Raw genomic sequence first — 7,571 nt, 5'->3', positions numbered from 1 at the left:
TTTGACGAATTCTGTATTCATGGCATACATAATTCATGAATGTACCGCGTCCATCGAGGAAACGCAAATAAATACCTTCTAATAGCGATCCAATAGTAAGGTGTACAATTGTTAATAAACATTTGTTAGCTTCTCCTTCGCATAATGAAAAATTATGTAATATTTAAATATTATTCAACGGCAGTTAAGCACTCTATGTAAAATGTCTTCGTCATGAGCATCTCGTCAAGTACGAGTATTACTGCTCACTGCATAAAAGCAACAACGTTTAAAACACTCTGTCATCGTCGCAATCAGCAATCTGTTTGTACGCTACATTGAATCCAGACGCGTATGCGTAACAGATTACGGACAGCTACTTACGTATGTATACATATACAAGCAATAACATACTGAACCGAAAGCGTGATAAATGTCGCCTTGGGTTCTCTCTCGAAGAATATTTTACACACTTTGCGTAAGTGGGCCCTGATGTAACACGCATTTTTTCCACGAAACATGTATAGTTTACTACATATATGGCTGTATACGAGAACTTCATCGACTACGTGGTAAATATACGAGCGTAATCTTCGCCAAAGGTAACGGCAAACGTTTTGCAAACGCGTACATCTCTTTGGGGGAATCGCAATTCCTGTAATACGGAAACTGTGTGAAGTTACACGACGAACTCGTGTGGATAAAATTCATTTTCGAAGCAGCGCGGTATAATTCAGAGTTCGCGGATTAGTACTTCCGAGATTTTAGTATCAAGAAACGCGTCTACGTTCGTGGAATCATCGAGAACGAGAGATTGAAAATTGTAGGTAGGAAATGTATATGGTAAAGGAATAGAAGAAATGGAAAAAAATTTGAATAGAGTTTACATGCTTGGAAAACAAAAGACTCGATATAGTTCTTGATTCTGAAAAGAAAAAGTTAATAAATATAATGTTTTATGTTTTAAAGTTTTCGACTAAATTTTACGGAAATTGGATAAACCGATCTTTGCGTTTCAATCATCTTAAAACTCTTCTCGAACCGTGTGATATATCAGACCAAAAAGTTTTTGACCGTCCCACAAGCAACAGAACGATGTAACGTAGTACGAACGACGAGGCAAATAATTAACAAGTTACCAAGAAGCGTATTCAAATGAAAATCGTAGAGACGCAAGAATCGCTTTCCATTCGGTCCTCGTGCTTTCCACCGAAAGGATAACCGTGCCCTCTGTTTATTTCGCGATTGCAACGAATCCGCGTCTTGGAGTCACGTTCGCAAGAATTTGTGGCCGCGACTAATGTAGTTCATTCAACAAGACAGATACGTCGCCGCTATTTACCGAAGATAGAAATGAATAAGGAGTGTATTAAAAGCAAAGCTTCCCCTCTCGGGAAACAAATGGCGGAGCTTTCGGGCTTTCTGTATAAGAATCACCAAGAAACGAGTGCCGCTTACTTGCAGACTGATTTATGTATGCTCGTAAGATTTCCAACGCGCTGAATACATTCCCGTCATATCGATTTCGCGTAGCTGTTATCTTTTCGCGTATGGAGTAACGTCGTTTTATCGTTTTTTAAGCATTGGCGTCTCAGACAATTAAATACTTTGTTCAATCGTCATTATTAATCGAATAAACAGATTAAACGGAGGCCCTCGAAAGAAAGAAAACGGGAGACGACAGGATTCGTAGGTCCTGATATATAAATCCGATAAGCGGACGTATTAAATCGGTCTGTATGGATCGTGCAGGGCACTGTTCTCGAACCAACAGAACTAAATTATCCGTAATCGAACCAATAACGGTAGATTTACACTTCGGTACAGCACCGCTATTCCATCTAGTCCGATGCAGCAAGCGCAGAACGCAGCAACTTTTCTCTTCCTTCCGTGACTTCCGTTGCTTCCTTTCCAGAAAACTCATTTTTCTCGATTTACCCGCCAACTTGTTCGAAAGCCCATAACCGATACAGAACTGTACGCTGCTTTTCGCGGAGAACTTTGCCGACTCGACGAAAGGTAGATCCGCAGCAAATGCTGTCGCAGGAATAAACTTTCCAGGGAATCCTCGGTCAGACGATCCTTGGACAGCCAATAAACACGAAGCTGTCCAATTCTTTCTTCTTTACATGTTTTCGAAAGTATCGTCTTAGGACCTCGTTCTAAGACAAGGTTTGTTTGCTCGGTCAGAGATCACTACTGCCGATACTCGAATGAAACGCCAATAGTTTTCATAACGCTTATACTCTTTGAGAGACCAATATACGTATACACCACTTTCACGGAACTAGAACTTACCAGGTACATATTAAATATTTTCCATTCGTTGTGTAATGCTTCTTTACCTGCAATTAGCAATTATTCATAACGCGAGGAATATAGTATAAATGGAATATAAATTAAGAAATATTTCATTCGCGTATTGCAAAAATATTCGTGCATTAATCAAACGATATTAATGTTATACGTAAAATATAAATACGGGGACATCAAATATACCCATGCACATTACAATATTATAAATATACATATATGTATATCTGACGCAAATTTATTATGATTCGTTTAATTTTCGAATACTCTAAAACACAATAATTTATCCGTTGTTATGCACGGAATACGTATATGCATTTAATCAGAATTCGTTCACGAAAACCCGATACTTGCCATGGTTCGCAAAAGCTGTCGTGCCAGATTGTAAGCTTCGCGATGAAAACTCGCAAATACACGCGTATCCGAAAAGCATACAGTTTAAGCGGACAAATCGCTAACTAAGCCGATGAAGTATACATCTCGATATTTATAATATTCAAGGAGCATAAAACTATAATCTTTTACGTTCTCGCGAACTTTAACAAATTATTTCCTTGAAAGAAACTTTATAATTATTATCAATTATTATCGCAGAATATAAAAGCAGGCACGACGATAATCTTCTCAACGCTCGACATTTTTACGAAGACTAACGCTTTCGGTTTGCGAAGAATCCACTTTGTTTCCGGCAGTTGACCGCTTTCTTTTCATAGCCTGAATTAAAAGTCCTTGGGCCCACCGTGATCGACTTGAATTAAATTCGAATAAGTCAGCAGCGGGCACGTTTTTCTTTCTCGCTACGACGAATCGTCGTCTGTCCCCGTTCTCTCCAAGCTGACCGTCAAAGTTTCTCTGGAAAGGAAGTGTACCAGCGGGATTTGGCGCTCTGGCTCTCCAAGACGACGGTGTCAAAGTCACGAGTTACCAGCACGGAGAGCGAATTGAAGATTCAGAGTGACACGGAACCGACGAAACTGGAAGCTGAATTATATGTAATTGACCCGGCATGAACAAAGCACGCTCATTGATCAACGGTGACGCGAGGCCGACGTCACGTCCCACGGGCTGGCGCAATGCAGACGCGCTTACTGGTCCATTTATTTACCATTAACGGCTCATTAATGCACCAGCATTCATCTGTCCGTCCTGTACGCAACTACGCTCGCGCTTTTCACGCGCGCCAGACCGGCCCTATTTCTGCACGAATTGCCGAAATCGCTTTCACTGCCAGCGACTCTTCCGCACTTCTGCCCGCGTATTACGCGTAAACGTAGTTCATAGGGTTGATCGGCCCTCGGTAATTCACGCATTCCTGCCAAAGCTACCTTTTTTATTAAGATTGCGGACGATTAAGCAGACTCGATGCGATATTCGGTTTTTAATTTTTCCAATTATTCTATAGATAACTTTATAAAGTTTTATTGGAAATCACACAAATGTTTCCTAAGGGAGCTTGTCGAAGAATTCCAATTCAGGAACAGAAATTAATGATTTACAGCGTACAGTAGTTGTATTTGTGTCATAATAGCGTCGTCTTTAACGTGGGAAGGAGTTTGATAGAGGGTGTTTGCCGATGTCTGGTTCATCACGGGAAGTTTCCAGGTAGCAGAAAGTTTAATTACACGAAGACGCGCCGGCACCGTAAGAAACTTGGAGATGCAGACACTACTTGTGGTCCTATCCGACGACACTGACCACTTTGACTTAGGCGTCTTTGACTTTGCTTCGCGCCTCGTATACGAGAAAATTCCCCTTTGTCGACTGGGTAATCACGTTTCTCCAGCTTCTATAGTTTTTTATCCATATGCGAAGTTGTATTAAAACAATGATAAATGATATCGCTCGTTTTTTAGCGATAATAATCTCGTTTTGCGATTTAAAGCCAAGGTACCTCAGCTCGGTCTGCCCTCGCAACGCCAGTCAACGTTTAAAGAGTCGTATTTCAGCTAACTTTTCGTACGTTTTAAATCAAATATTGTTCTCGTTGTAAAAAAATAAGAAAACATAGCGAGGCGTAGGTTACGTTGACGCGATAAACGGAAATAAAATTATACAGGAATCCTGAGCTCCACGACGTTAATCCTGTCACGGCTGAACATCGTAAAAAGTTACGACTACGTGTTGAGAAACGGTCACTCCTTTCTCGCGGCTGGTTCCACGTGGAACGTATGCAAACAGCATGTTGCAGATATTTACTTTTGGTAAACTGTAAACAAGAAAAAAGGAGGATTCCGTGTTCTATTCAATCGCGGCCGGAATGAAAATATCAACAGAGAAGATCGAGTCGGGCGGGGATCGATCGTAAAAAAACCAAGAGTCGCTACACCGTAAAATCGTGACACGCTTTGCCCCCGATTTTTATCCCGATCGTAAAGCATCGTACACTGTGATCCGTTAGATATACGACACGCAGGGAACGAAAGGAGGAGCAACCTCGCAACGAAGGAACGGTTAATAGATAGCAAGAAGAACAGCTGGGATGGTATTTCGCAGTACGTTCATAGGACAGAGTCAAGTTATTATCCTCCTTTATTACCGTAACGTTTGTACGTGTATCGAATACGCACTTTATTTATCGGCTCATACGCCGTCTGGATTTTATTTCCTGGTCGGTCTTCTATCTCCTCCGGGTATAAAGCAGATTCGCGGTTAAACCACACACTTGGAATTTCAAAATATTTTTTACCAAAATACACGTCGCTGGCATTTTCAAACACTAAAATCTTTCAATCCGTTCAGAAGTTATGACGTTTTAAAGATACGTATGAAATTTTCGAGTGACATTTCTGGCCTGAAATTATATTTTCGGAAAGGAATTTTTTTCTTGAAAATGGTTAGGATTTCGGGGGTACGTCTATTCGCCAAAAATGATTATAATTGAGACCCGCAATTAGAAATAATTTTTTTAGAACGATTTGGAAACTAAAAATTTAGGTACTTACCCCTGTCGATTTTTTCTTAAAAATTCGTTTTCGAGCCTGAAAACCAATGTGTTTTCTAGTATTTCTTAAAAACATACTGCTTTAGACTGTAGGTGATGGACCGTTTAAACCAGCGAACCCTTAGACTGGCCTGAATTTCCCCAGGGGTCAACGAATCGCAGAGTCGATTTTGGCGTTAAGTACGCCAGTTACAATTCCTACATAAATTGCTCGACGGTCTGTTGCTAATTTAAGAGATTTCGGCCGTGGGTTAAAGGCTCATTAGAGAGAAGATGGCGTTCGCGCGGTACACGGGGCTCGTTCGATGAATCCCGATCACGTAGGAGCGTCCGATGCAGCGGAACGCACATCCATTCCGGGTTACTGAGGAGCCGCGGCTCGCCAGGATAATGTCCGGATTCGTATTCCCACGTGGTGCCAGGATCATGTAGATCCGCCTGCCATTATCGGGAAATCCGCCCTATCGAAAACGTGATACCCGTCTTTTGCGGCGCGTAAATCAAACCGCACACCGCCGCCGCAGGGATATATCCCGGGACGCTTTTGCGCACCGTGATCTTGCCATCGACGGATTTACCCGACGGTCTCGACCAATTGCCCGCAATCCGATCGCACGGGGGAAAAAATTACGTCCTGAAAAGGGTAGTTCGCCCGTAATGAGGGAAAAGGTCGTAACAGGAGGGAAAGGGCGAAAAAGAGAATTGCGGAGGATCGGTCAGCGCGTTCACGGTTGAATTTCTATATCGATTCCTATCGAATTTATTTACAGTTTCGCTAAAAATTTCACATTGCTCAAAAATAAAAATTTTGCAACATCGTATAGCAAAAAATCGTAACGGTCCGTCGTCCCAACAAAGTTGTTCGTAGCTTTTTTGAGATCGCAAACTAGAAGATTGAAAAGGGAGGGGAATTTTATCAGTTTTCCTGGAAAAAACATATCTATTCGGTTTGCGCGTTAATAGACAGAACGGCGAAGCTTCGGAACACACGTCCGTACGAATGTAAATTGTGCCGCGTCAGATGCGACAGAAGTGGGAATAATTTTCAGCGAGTTCTTTCGATCGCCGCGGGCGTAGACCCGCATCGAATATAACTGAAATCGGCAACTATGCCGGGAACCGACGTCACAAAGTCAGCGGCATGTCCAGCGAAGCGAAGGCATCCTTTACAACGACGCACACGACAGTTGCACAAATCCAATCAGCCCGATAATTGACGCAACGTCGACCAGCGTATAGTTGGCGTCCTCTGTTTCCTGTTTAAATAAATCAAAAGACCGCTCGAACTAAACGCGCAAACAAACAAACGCAAAAAACAAAACGGGAATAAAAAAAAAAAAAGGAAAAATAACAACAGCCGTTCGATTGATTTAACCGTAATTTCGGTCGCGTCTGCCAAACGCCGCTGGATTATCAAGAATTTAACGAACCATTGAAAAAATTCGGCGGCCCCGCGTTATTTAATTATTTCCTCGTGCCCGTTGGATTCTGCGCGAGCATTGTAGGCACGGACGAGTGCACTAGCAAAAGACACACATGCGTCGACCCGTTGACCCCGTACAGATGACAGTTTTATTTATTCGACTGTGAATAATGGTAATTTTTCAATGGGCAGTCTGATAAAACTTTGATTAAATATTGTGACGGCAATAAATAAAACTTATTTACGCGTTAATGTAATCTAAACCTGGGTCCGGTATTCGTACCCCGTATGTTTTAAATTTTCTAAATGTATTGTATCGCGAAAACGTTAACTAATATTTAATAAATCGCTCCGTACGTGTATTATAGATACGTACGTAATTATTTACGAAAAAAATAGCATAGTGATTATGCAAACACCCTGTATACAAATTTAAATTAATTTTCAATTAAATAAACAATTTATGGTCCAGTTTTATCGTACACTAGTCGTACGGTCAGTAGGAATTGCTGAAACTACTATGGGTATGTAGCGTCAAAGTAAATGTCAAAATAAACATGGAAGACAGCATAAATTATAGTGGATAATATGATGATATGATAGAGGATGAAATAACCTTTAAAATGAGCGTTTGTACGAGTCGATAGCTCTATTAGTTCCGGAGATATAGCGATTTTAGTTTCGCGTCGATGCGCTGGCTAGTTCCGGAAATATAAGGGTCCGAAGATTGTTTTTTTTTACGCTACGGCCTTGTCAAGGCTGTTGACCGCACGCGCGCATTGAAAGTATGTAGGTCACTGGGCCACTCGGTCGCGAGTCACGTACGAGAAAGAGAGGTCCGGCGCGACGCGTCAGACGGAGACAGCGATAGTCGAATTAAGAAAAATTACCCCTTTACATAAATTACGATATCTC

This window comes from Colletes latitarsis, chromosome 1, assembly GCF_051014445.1.
Source record: "Colletes latitarsis isolate SP2378_abdomen chromosome 1, iyColLati1, whole genome shotgun sequence".
NCBI lineage: Eukaryota > Metazoa > Arthropoda > Insecta > Hymenoptera > Colletidae > Colletes > Colletes latitarsis.
The sequence above is the reverse complement of the archived record's forward strand: the minus strand, read 5'-3'. Positions refer to the sequence as shown.